This window comes from Canis lupus, chromosome 23, assembly GCF_003254725.2.
Source record: "Canis lupus dingo isolate Sandy chromosome 23, ASM325472v2, whole genome shotgun sequence".
Taxonomy (NCBI): Eukaryota; Metazoa; Chordata; class Mammalia; order Carnivora; family Canidae; genus Canis; species Canis lupus.
In genome coordinates, this window is record NC_064265.1 from 39,194,967 (window position 1) to 39,207,151 (window position 12,185).

A 12,185-nucleotide genomic window follows, 5' to 3' on the forward strand; every position below is an offset into this window, starting at 1 on the left:
TAATAAGTGGCTGCAGCTGTTGCCATGGCAATTTTCATTTTTTAAAAACTGTATCCACACAAAGACAGGCAACGCAGCTGTTTCCATGAGGCATCATAAAACAAGCCCAGATGTAATGATGCTCCTGCCTTTTGCCAGAGTGAAGAGGACATGGCTGTAAATCCAAGCAGAACCAAAAGTGGGGCTGTGACTATGCTCTGATAGGGCCTTCTGGGAGGGTCACTGAGAGCTGACGAGAGTTCAACTTCCATCCATTTTTCTCAGGCAGGTACTTAGCACCAGGTCATCACTGGCTATGCTGTTTACATAACTTACTCCGATAGCTACCTTTGAAAAAAGACACCTTCATCCCCTGAATCTCCACATGCTACCCCCAGAACATTCCAGAAGCAAGCTCTGTTGACAGCACTAGCCCAGTACTGGTTTATCTGAAGTTCCATGCCCTCCTACCCCTACCAATGTGTTATTAAAATGCTGCCAGAAAGTCAACACGGCATTTTAAAAAATCATTCTCTACTTTTCAGTTAGGAAGAGTGTGCTACCTGCTGTTGTCCTTGTCCTTCAGCAGGGAAGGAGTTTGGTTTTCTTTGTGTGGGGTCCAGGAGGCACTGACAATAAAAAGACAAAGGGATACCTGTGGAGCGGCCATTTCTTGCTCTCTTTGGGAGCAGAAATCTTTGGTTTGTTGTTTTGTTTTGTTTTTTTGTTTTCAGGGTCTTGATTTGCTTGGCAAACGGGATGCTGAAAATTATGTGAGGAGAAGTCACAGCTTCAGTGTGGTGATGGCCTCCATCCCTCACTCTGAACAGGATTCAAACTCGCTGCCCCCTCATTGACCTGGAGCGATAGTTCTTGCTGTCACACAGGTGCAGTGGGATGGTGGCAACAGATTAAGTAGGAAAAGAAAGCCTGGCATGTGCCTCATGGGGAAAGGGTTTGAAAAGAAATTACATCCCCCGTCGTTTCTCCTCCCCCAGTTCATATGACTATTTAACTCTTAAAAAAACATAATTATGTTTCTGGGTTTCTCTATAGTTTATCAAACAGTCAGTTACAGCTATTTTGTTGTTACCAAGAGCACTGAAATATGAACAGTATAAATCGCCAAATGCCCAGGAATCTAATAATAAAAAGACTTTACTTGGAAAGCATAAGTGGTTCTTTTATTCTGGGAGGAGGGCCTTTGTTTGCAAAGAAATAACGGCTGTTCTTAACATCTGAGTAATCAGCAATCTTTGTGGTGGTGGTTGTTATTAAACCTAAGATTGAGATGCGACCTACAAATAATCCTCAGGAAGCTGTGGGGCTTTATGAGCTAAACAATTGCCTGGGCTTGATCTTAACTTGCCACTGACACTCTCTGTGACCCAGCAAAATATCACTTCTGTCCTTTGTGCAGTTGCAACACAAACAGGCACTTCAGGAGAAACAAAGAACCCAAATTCCTCCACGGTGGGTTCTGCGTTAAAAGGTCATACAGAATAAAATATATAATGACACGGAAATACGTAAAAGAAACAAACACTTTAAGGATCCTTTGAAACCCCTAAGAAATCAAAGTGCACCAAAATATTTCATCTGCCTTCTCATCATCTCTCAAAGTAAGAAACCAATCAACGGCTCTTTCCATTTCTTTTTTTTCAATTCAGAAATCAAAGGAAATATGGAGAATGAAGTCACTGGTCTGAGGTCATGCAGCTGATCAATAACTGTTGCAACTATTCCAACTATTATTTTCTGGCCTCTTACCTACCAGCCCAATGCTGCCTCCAGATATGCTGTTGCCCCGACAGGCAGCAAAAACCGAGAGGAGCTCCCCCCTGGGTGGACTATAAGCGTGTGAGAAATAAACAATAGAATTCAGCAATTTATCAGATTTAAATACTAACACTGCTAGGTCAACCCTTAAAGCTAATAACTCTATTTTTAAATATTAATGACGTACAGAGATTGGTGACATTTTCGTTCCTCTAATGGATTTGAAATCACCGTCCTAAAATTCAATGTGCAGTAAATCAGAAAAACACATCAGTATGAAAACACCCCTGTTGGTCAGCAACCAGGTTAAGGCTCGGACTGGGAAATTGTTTCATGGTCATAGAGAGGAGCTAGGATAATGAAATATAGGAGATAAAGACAGTTAAGGAGACCATAAGGCTGAAATATTTTCTCCACCAATACTTTCTACTATTTCAAATCCTCTTTTCTCACCGTGCCGGAGGCTGAGAGAAGGGACCCACTGGGTTGCCTCCCTCCTTCTTGGCAGGGCTTGCTACAGATCAGAAAACAATGCAGAGAGGAAGCTCTGTGTGATTTATTTTAACTGATCATAAGAAAGTGGTGAATGGGAATGTAAGCGGAAACGCTGCTAGTGTGTTTGAGCACACATTTCATTTCCCTTAGACGCAGGAAGCTGAGGGGGAAACAGTCTCCATTATGACAGGAGGGGAGCTATTTTTCAAAAATATCTTTTCTTTGATGAAATTCCAATATGATGATTTCTATTGGGATTCATGTTTGTTCATTCGATGAATATTTCCCGGGTACCTACTAAGTACCCAGCACTGCTGTGGATGCTGGGGATACACAGGTGACTATGGGAGGCAGGGAGGCAAAGAGACGGACAAAAATATGTAAACCAATGATCCGTCTTTTGAGATGGGGAATGAGCTGCGATCTTCCCCACATAAAGATTCAAAATAATTTAGATTTGGGAAGCCTGGGTGGCTCAGCGGTTGAGCGTCTGTCTTTGGCTCAGGGCGTGATCCTGGAGACCTAGGATTGAGTCCCACATCGGGCTCCCTGCATGGAGCCTGCTTCTCCCTCTGCCTGTGTCTCTGCCTCTCTCTGTCTCTCATGAATAAACAAATAAAATCTTTAAAAAAATAATTTAGATTTAAAAATTAAAAAGTGACTTCATAGGCAACATCTGAGTTTCATCACATTCCAATGAAATGAATTTTGTGGTGAGTTCCATTCTGTAGATTTGGCCAAATCCATTTCAACAGCAAATGGGGGAGCCAGGATTTAAATTGAGGACATCTTTCTTCAAAATCCCTGTTCTTTACTGTACCATATCACCTTCGTGGATTGTTTTTAAAAGTGTGTATCTATGTAGGGTTTCCAAATCCAGTATCAAACAGTTCTCCAAATTTGTGTATTTAACCTTCCCACCCCTATTGTTAATTTATGTACCGCAGAGTTCAGATTTAAACACCATGTTTGAATTTCACAGTGGAGAGAAAGGAGGGCTGGTATTAGGCCCTCTAGGTTTGAGGGTGAGCTCTGCTACCTTGGAGGCTGCAGTCTACTGGACAAGTCACTCAACCCCTCTAAGTGTGGTAACTTCCAAGGTCACTGTAAGGATTCAGTGCAATGTGCAGCATACACAGTAGGACGGCTGCGAAGGCAACCTCGAGGAGTTACTACCCTGCCTCTGTTGCCTCATCTGTAAAGAAGGAACAAAAATGTTAGTTTACTCTTTTTTGCCTCTGATGGCTGTCATAAGAACACACATGGGAAGACTTCGTAAATGGTGAAAGCAAAATGATCGCCATAGGAATCCTCTAAAACAGATGCTTGATGGAAGACGCAGAGGGGGACTAAGATTCTCATTATTTCATTCACAAAGAGAACCCAAGTGTTCTACTGAAATTTTGGATCAATGTCATGGTGTCAGCAGACCTCTAGCTAACAGATCAGGTGGTCTCTTTCCTAGGTCCTCATGACCAGGGGTCTATGGAGCACACCGTTAAGGGATTATTTATTGAACCCATTATCTAGCTATTATGTAGAACCACCTGGAAGGAAGACCCAGTTCTATGTGTTTTGGTAAGTGCCTATATCAGATGGAAGGTGTCCATGTGTTTGCACAAGAATACTGAAAGGCTCCCTTTCAGACTCTTCTGGAGGAAACACCTTTGTGGGGCCCAAGACAGTCTCACTCTTCCCTCCTCTGCTTCCATGTTTTCCCCCGTCCCTGTGCCTGCCTCTCTACCCCAAGTCCATCCCTCCTCCAGTGCCCCATGCCTGCAGAACCCCCACCACCCCTCCCTGCCCTTGCTCCACCCTGCCCAAGACTGGAGGCTCTGCTATTTAGCATTTTCAGTCTGTGTGCCACCATCTTCTGTCATCCTCTTCCCTACTTGTTTTAAATTCTTAGGCAATGCCTTTCTTCAATTTTTAAAAACTTCTTACTCCTACAGGTTTTATTTATCATTAACACTATCATATAAAAAATTCACTTGGCTGTTGTATTACTCAATGTTTCAAAATAATGTTTCAGAGCAGCCAAGAGTCAGGAGAGAATGGACCTCTGCTGAACTGTTTTGCTTTCACAAATCTCTGGCTTGCTCACTATGGGACCAGCGGCACGTAGCCGGCCCCACAGCCACCGGCCTCCTTCCTGTCCATGCTTCTGACCCATGCTGGATGCTCTGGCTCAGATCCAGGGACTCTAGGTCAACACCTCTCAAGATCTCAACATTGACATCTTAGCTAAAGTCTGCTCTCTCAGAAGTTCCGCCCAAGTAAGGAAAGGCAGTTGTATCGGGTCAGTTGTTTCAAACATTTACTTACTGCCTTTAAAGGGACTCAGTTAAATTGTAGCAATTCCTTTACCCTCTAGAAATTCTTATACTTAAATACATTACTTAATAGTAGTTCTGTGTTCTTTTAATTAATATTTCATTCATTTTTAATGTTTTAATATTTCCTTTTTAAAAACTACAGGAAATACAGGCACAAGTAGGATAATTCTGCATGTAGTCTAAAATGAGAGAACCTGGTTGAATAAGATATCTGATACTTAGCTCTATAATACGGGATAAATAACTTAACCCAACTGTATAATACAGACAATAATAGTACCTGACTTTCTCCAAAGGAATCCCTCTAACATTATAAGACCATTTCTTTATTTCAGTTTCAGCTCTGTCCCTGAGGACCATTTAAGATGCAGCCCTACCAAAAGCCAGGCAGTGGAAATGGCATTTCCCAGACTTGTGACTGAGAATGCCTATGACCGCATGTGAGCTTAAAGGTTTTAAAGGCAGGAGTTTCTCTTTCAGATTCTATGTGTAGAAATCTACGTGCAGCTCTTCTAAGCCCCTTGAGCATATCCAAATTTCTTTGAGGAAGCTGTTGACCTTATCACTGCAGAGATGGGAAAGAAACACACACATCAGGCTTGCACATTTTCACACTACACCAAGTACATTTGTCTTCTGGGATATACACATCTCTCATGAATCAACAGCATAAATATTGACTTCTAGCCATAGACATCAACTCTGAATGGTCTTCATGAGGTATGTAAAAGTGCTCATGTCCGAAGTTTAAGAAAGACCGCCAAAAGTATATGAGTACCAAGCATTTACTCTGGTCACCATCCTGTGAAATGGCCCCCAGCAATCCCTGACACTTGGTGTCTTTACGCATGTGTAGTCCCTCTCACACTGTACCAGGGTTGGTCTATGTGACCAACAGAATAGAGACGAAGTGATATAGTATGTCACTTCTAGGAGTAGATTTTAAAAGTTACTGTAGCTTCCATTTTGGTTGCTCTCTCATTTTCTCACATGTGCTATATCACGATTTTTCTCTTGGATTCCTCTTTCTGGGGAATGCCAACTTATGCCGAGGCCTATAGCGTAGTCTGTGTGGCTAGGAAGTAAAGCATTCTGCCAACAGCCCTGTGAATCAACTTGGAAGTATATCCTTCATTCCAGTTGAGTCTTCATAGACTACAGTGCTGCTGTTACATTGACTACAACTCCATGAAAGACCCTACAAGACAACCCAGCCTAACAGCCCTTCAGAAACTGTGAGATAAATGTTTTCCACATTAAGCAGCAGAGTTTTGAGGTAATTTGTTACACAGCAATATATAACTAAGAGTTACTTAGAATTTAGTTTTATTTTATATCACAGCATCAGTAAATAACTTTAAGGAACTATTACAGTATTGACTTTATTCAGTTAGGGATTGTTGCTTTGTTTTTAGCTTTTATGGAGGGTGGATTTTAGAAGGTCAATTTGAAAAACACTTCTGGTCTTTCCTAAGGCTAATCAAGGACATTGCCTACTATGCCATTCTATGCCCTATTTTTCATAGAGTTTAGTAACAAAACAACACTGTCAAATGATTTGTGTGCTTTATTTAACTGACTTAGAGAACTATATAAAACTTACGTACTTCCCTTTTCACCTTGTTGCCAGGAGGCTCTGAACAAAATTTAATGTTAACTAAGAACCTGATTTGTGCCAGATATCCACATTCTTCTTTCTTTTAAGTGATGTGTTATCATCTTTTACATTTACTTATTCTTTTCGAAAATAAATATTCCTTAGCCCTATAAACCAACTCATATCCTTTGTTGAAGTAATTAAGTTGAATTCAAAGCATTCTGAGTTTGTTGAGTTTGTGTTAGGTGCTGAGCAGACTGCTAGGCTCTAGCAATGCAAAGATGAATAACACAAGAAGTGGGACTTCCTCTTAAGAAGGTCAAAACCAAAACAAAAATAAAGTTGAAGAAGAAGTTCAAAACCTAGTGGTGAACAGAAATATGGAAAGTCAACCATAAAACTAGGTGACAGCCATCATGCTCTTCACAGAGTCAATAAAGCAAAATGAGAGTGTCAGTGAGAGAAAATGACTTCTGTCTTAACACAGCAACCAGAACTGGTCTTGATGAAAAAGAGGCTGGCATCAGGTCTCAGGGAGAATAGGAGTCATCTAGGACATGGTGAAAGGTTTAGTGCAGCTAAAGCAAGGGCGGGGGGCAGGGCATGGAGGTAGAATTATATGAGTATACTCATACTCATATACGAGTCAAAAACACATGCTTCTGAGTATCTGGGAACACAGTTTATATGGAAGAGATTGTGAGACAATAAAGGCTATTTTTTTTCCTATTAAGACTGACCAAATTAATAACTAACCTACCAAAGAATAATAAAGCTATTTAATAACAGTTTACAGTACTGCTGAATTCTTGCAAAACTAGAAAGAAGAAATAATTTGGAGTTGGAAGCATGTCCAATTCTTATTAATTACCCACAGATTCTGTCAAGTTTCCATCAAGGGGCCCAGCAGTTGAAACAAGAATTAGAGGGAGTTCTGGAGCTTCTGCTTCCAAAGGAACCACCAGACCTCACAAAGATACAGATGGACCAATACAAAGCAGAAATGAAAGCCTCTTTTCTGCTTGCCTAAACCACATCAGAACCCATATGTTCTATTACTACAGTTAAGGTAGTAATACAGGACCTTAGATCACTCCCCAAAATAAATACACTTCCAGTGGAGCATACCAAAAAGCAGGATCCTCGTTCTGACCTTAATGAGTTACGAAGTGTCTACATGTTAAAACATTCAACAGCTAACCAGATTAATTAGCCCTTACACATAATTAGGATCTGAATGCTGGTTTATTTGCTGATAATCCACAAACATTTTTCATTCTTAAGACCAGAAATTGCAAACACAGGTGCTTACGAGGCCACACCTACAATGTAAAGGAACAAGCTATGTGTAGAAACAAAGGAGGGTAGTGAGAACTGTAATACTGGAGCCAGCGGCTCTTAATACTGGCACAAGGATGCAAGAGGAACTGTGTTTTTCTGGTTATTTTTGTTCGCTTGTTTGTTTTTAAGAGACACTAAAACTCTTAACCATTATGTGAAATTAGCCAATTTTTAATTGGAAACTAACATAAAATACTTAAACAATGGATGGACAAAACAAAATATGTCTACAGATGGAATCTGGCTGATGGCCTACATGTTTACTTCCGCTTTAGACAATCATATTAGCAGATATTATCTTTGGCACATATTAAAGGAATTTTTACAGAAACCACTTTTAAGACCACTATTTGTTTTCAATGACCTCATGACATCATTAGGTGCTGACAGGAGTACAGAGCAGTGTTAAGCAAATTAAGTGTCTTCAGAAAGTCATTAATAGATTGTTCTAGAAACCAATAGAACTAAACTAATGCAGAATTCCCTCCTGTATTAGTGTATATAAATCTATATGTAAATTATAACAACTTTTAAACACATAGCTGAACTCAAAATAAAGGAATAGGAATCCCTAGGAGTAAGAAACAAAGTGAAAACTCAAAGCAAGAATGACAAGCTCCAGCTGACGCTATTAAAGAAAAGAAAAAGCCTCACAAAAAGATGTGTTTGTATGTTTTCTTTAACTGAACTGAAGTACAATATAAACCAATATCCCTCTCTTTTCATTATAACTTTGTTTCACAAAACATAAAAAATATATGCGATAATATAAAAATAGTAACCACAATGAAGGGAAGGCATAAAATTAAAAACAAATTTAAAAGAAAGAACTAGTACGATAAGAAATAAAAACAACTGCACAATCTAAAAGACATAAAAAAACAACTACTTTTAAAATGATTACTAATATCTTAAAAGTAAATATAAAACATAATGAAAGAACATAGCCAATATGAAAAAGAACCAGACCAAAATTTAGAAAGTAAACCACAGACAATAAAATAAAAAAATCAGCACAGCTCAAAAGAAGATCAGAGAACAGGATCGGAAGAAATGATCCAGAACACAGGCAAATAAAGAGAAGAAAAATATAAAAGAATGCTAAGAGTCATGCACAATAAACTGAAAAGATGCAACACAGTAATTTACTACTAAATTACTACTATTGAGATAATTTACTAATCACATATCTTTAGTAAAAGAATAATTAAAGAAAAGCTTCAGAAAGAAGAAAACTGGACACAGAGGGAAGAGTAGGTACATGCAATGCTAAGCAAAGAAAATATTAAACATAAGATAAACCAAAATAAGCACTGATTGTAAAAATAATTGTGATCATTGAATGGTTAAAATGAGGTGGAACTAAAATACTAGATGATTAATGACATGAATGATGGAAGGAATGATGGAAGAGTTAAAGCATTTTAATTTCTCAGAATTAGGAAGGATGATGCCAGAGACATTGATTTATTTTGGACTTTGTTGATTATGTATGTTATGTGAATTATGCATTTAGAATTTAAGGATATTGACTAAAACAATAAAAGGAACTAAAATGAATCACTTCATGGTGGTAGAATAACATCAACAAAGGGATAGCAAGAACTCCATAGTCTAAATGAAAGCAGAAAAGGCAAAAACAAAATGCATTGAAAAAGTATTTACACTGAAAGCACAAAATAAGATACGTGTGTATGTTTGTGTGTGAGATCAGAGATGAAAATAATGTTACCTATCATTCTATTCTACTATATATATAAATGATTTATACTATTTATTTATTTATCTATTTATTTATTTATTTGAGACAGAGAGAGAGAAAGAGAGAGAAGAGAACTTGCAGGGGGAGGGGAAGAAATAATCTCAAGCAGACTTTCCACTGAGCACAAAGCTGGACATGGGGCTTGATTTCATGACCCTGAGATCATGACCTGAGCCTAAACTGAGAGTCAGATGCTCATCCAAATGAGCCACCCAGGCACCCCTTAATATATATGTAATATACAATATACTAAATATAAAATAAATATAAATATACTAAACATAAAGATATGTTGTATAATGCATTTATTGTATAGTATACTATTATGTAATATGTATTACACATAAAATTCTCACACGAGCACAAAGAGATATATACAAGGATACTCACATGGCATTTTTGTAACAGTGAATATGTGGCAACAAGTTAAAGATCCATCAACAGGAAGATGCATGTGCGACCCAGGAAATTTAACAAAAATCCCCTACCCCTGGACAAGCAGAGCAGGACTAACTCCATTTTGTGCTGCACCTGCCACCTCCTGTATCATCCCCACATGACCTGCTTATTGCTTAAGGCGCTGCCCCACCCTAGGCAAGCCGCTGGGCACACCCTTACTGGAAATCGGCTCATAACAAAGTAACCCCGCCTTGTGCCCGCCAAAACTGGGTGCCAATTCTGACCAAAGTAATAGGCCAGTTCAAATGGATACTATAGGGTAAAATGTAATTCAACTGGCCACCTGCGTGTGGACCGACATGACTGTGCAACTTTCTGTGTGTGTTACAATCTCATTGGCCACGGCCCCCTATAAAAAACTTCTAGCCTCTTAGCCTCAGGGTCCAAGTCCCTGCTCCGCTGTGTAGGGTATACTTGAACCCAAGCTCGAGCTTGTAAATAAACCCTCCTGTGTTTGCATCGGTGTCAGCTCCTTGCTCTAGGATTTGCAATCTTGGGCACAACAATGCACAAATAAATGGATATATTTATATAATAAAATATTACAGAGCAATTAACATGAATGGATTATATCTAGAATTACCAATATGGCTGAGTTGTAAAAAAAATAATGGCAAATGGAAAAAGGAAGTTGTAAAAGAATAAAATAGAAGACATCATGACTAATAACCTAAAAGTCACTAATAACCCCCTTTTCACAGTGATTTTCTGTACTAAGGAAGCAGAAAAGCTAAAATACTCAGTATCTTGTCCTCTCTTACAGCAAATGGTGCATCAGTTCTAGCAAATGAGATGTACTAAAATCTTTGCGTGATTTCCCTTCTCAAAGAAAAAAAACAAAATAAGGAGAAGACTTTCTGCCATTGACTCCCCTCTTTTTCTTTTCTGGAATGTGAGCTCCTAAGGTTTGGTAGCCAACTTGTAGCCAGTAGATAGAAAGCCACACACTAGGATAGTGCAACAGAATTATAGATAATGTCACTACCATTTCTGATGACATGACTATGCCACTCAATCACCACTGAGCCACCTTTCCCTAGATTTCTCTTATGTGAGACAAATAACAATTGTTTAATGCTTGGTAGAGGGTTTTTTGTTGTTTTTGTTGTTGTTGTTGTTGTTACTTATAGCTGAATGCAATCTAATTGAAACAAGAAGGTACAACATAGTACCATTTATGTAAATTGTTTAAAACACAGAAATGTGTTGTATATTGTTTATAGGTACATACAGATGTAGGGCATATAAAAAGGGTCAGGAAAAACACATACTGACTTTAGGGTTGTGGTTACCCTCAGGGAGAAGAGAGTTAGAGAAAGAAGTAAATAAGAAGACCACAATAGCAGCTGTATTTTTATTCCTATAAAACGGTTCTGAAATAATATCAATCTTTTAAAATGATCTGGGTAATGAATATGTTTTATTTGCCATCTATTTGTATGTAGTTGAATCATTTAAAAAGTTTTCTCTAGAAGAAAAGAAATGTGAAATTATGTAAATTCTCTAGTTTCCTAGATGGATCCTAGTTTGTTGTGTAGTTTGTGGGTACTGTGATCTATTTCCCCACTCCAGTGAGTTAAAGCAGGGAGGGGTGAAGATCAGTCTATTCTTTGTAAGACTGTTTTGTATACAGATCTGTTGCAACTGTAGCAAATGATTGAGGAGAACAGATATCTGGGTAACTCTTATGTTGCAGCAAGGTAAGTAAATAAAAATTCTGGAGAGAGTGATCTAAGAACTTTAGATGTCTGGCTCTAAAGAAAGCAAGCAAGGAAACATGATGATTGGCAGCTGGAGTTGTTGAGGGCAAAGATATAGTATGATAACAAGCCTGAAGAAATAAATCCCAGCTCATGGGCCAATTTGCTATAGGGTAGGCCAGCCTAGGATCAATATTTTTTCAATTACATTTAAAAACTATTTCACAATCTAGTATTTGGATGGCAAGCTAGCAATGTTGTAGTTATTAATGTTTAACAAAAGTTTAGCTATACAGATATATATTCTCCTGGGAAAAAAAGTGAAGAAAAAATCTAAGAGTTCAGAGGGTATAAAGTGAAAAGTGAAAGACTCTTCCCCTCCATTCCCAATCCCGGATTCCCATTCCCTGGGGTACTATTAGTATTTCTTATGCTTCTAGATCTTTCATGCTTAGATCAGCAAATAGATACGCTCTCTTTCAGAACAAATGTGAGATAATACCATACATATTGTTGTTGTTTTTTTTTTGCAACATACAAAAAAAAATATGGAACACTTCACGAATTTGCGTGTCATCCATGCGCAGGGGCCATTCTAATCTTCTCTGTATCGTTCCAATTTTAGTATATGCGCTGCCGAAGCGAGCACAATACCATACATATTAGTCAGCAAATTGCTTCTTAAGTCATGTATTGGATCTCTTCCTAATCAGCTCACACAGAATTATTTCATTCTT

General features: G+C 38.5%; 1 protein-coding gene, 1 long non-coding RNA gene and 1 other non-coding gene across 30 annotated transcripts in view; 1 reads left to right on the forward strand and 2 right to left on the reverse strand.

Annotated features, from left to right (window-relative positions):
- The window catches only part of SLC9A9 (solute carrier family 9 member A9), a 654,466-nt gene that overhangs the window by 317,139 nt on the left and 325,142 nt on the right, over window positions 1–12,185 (reverse strand). The window lies entirely within an intron of this gene.
- The window catches only part of LOC112661232 (uncharacterized), a 70,641-nt gene that overhangs the window by 3,211 nt on the left and 55,245 nt on the right, over window positions 1–12,185 (forward strand). The gene's annotated exons all lie outside the window — the stretch shown is intronic.
- On the reverse strand, window positions 11,991–12,097 carry LOC112661238 (U6 spliceosomal RNA). Its single transcript, XR_003137544.1, has one exon. It is a non-coding gene; the product is annotated as a U6 spliceosomal RNA (small nuclear RNA).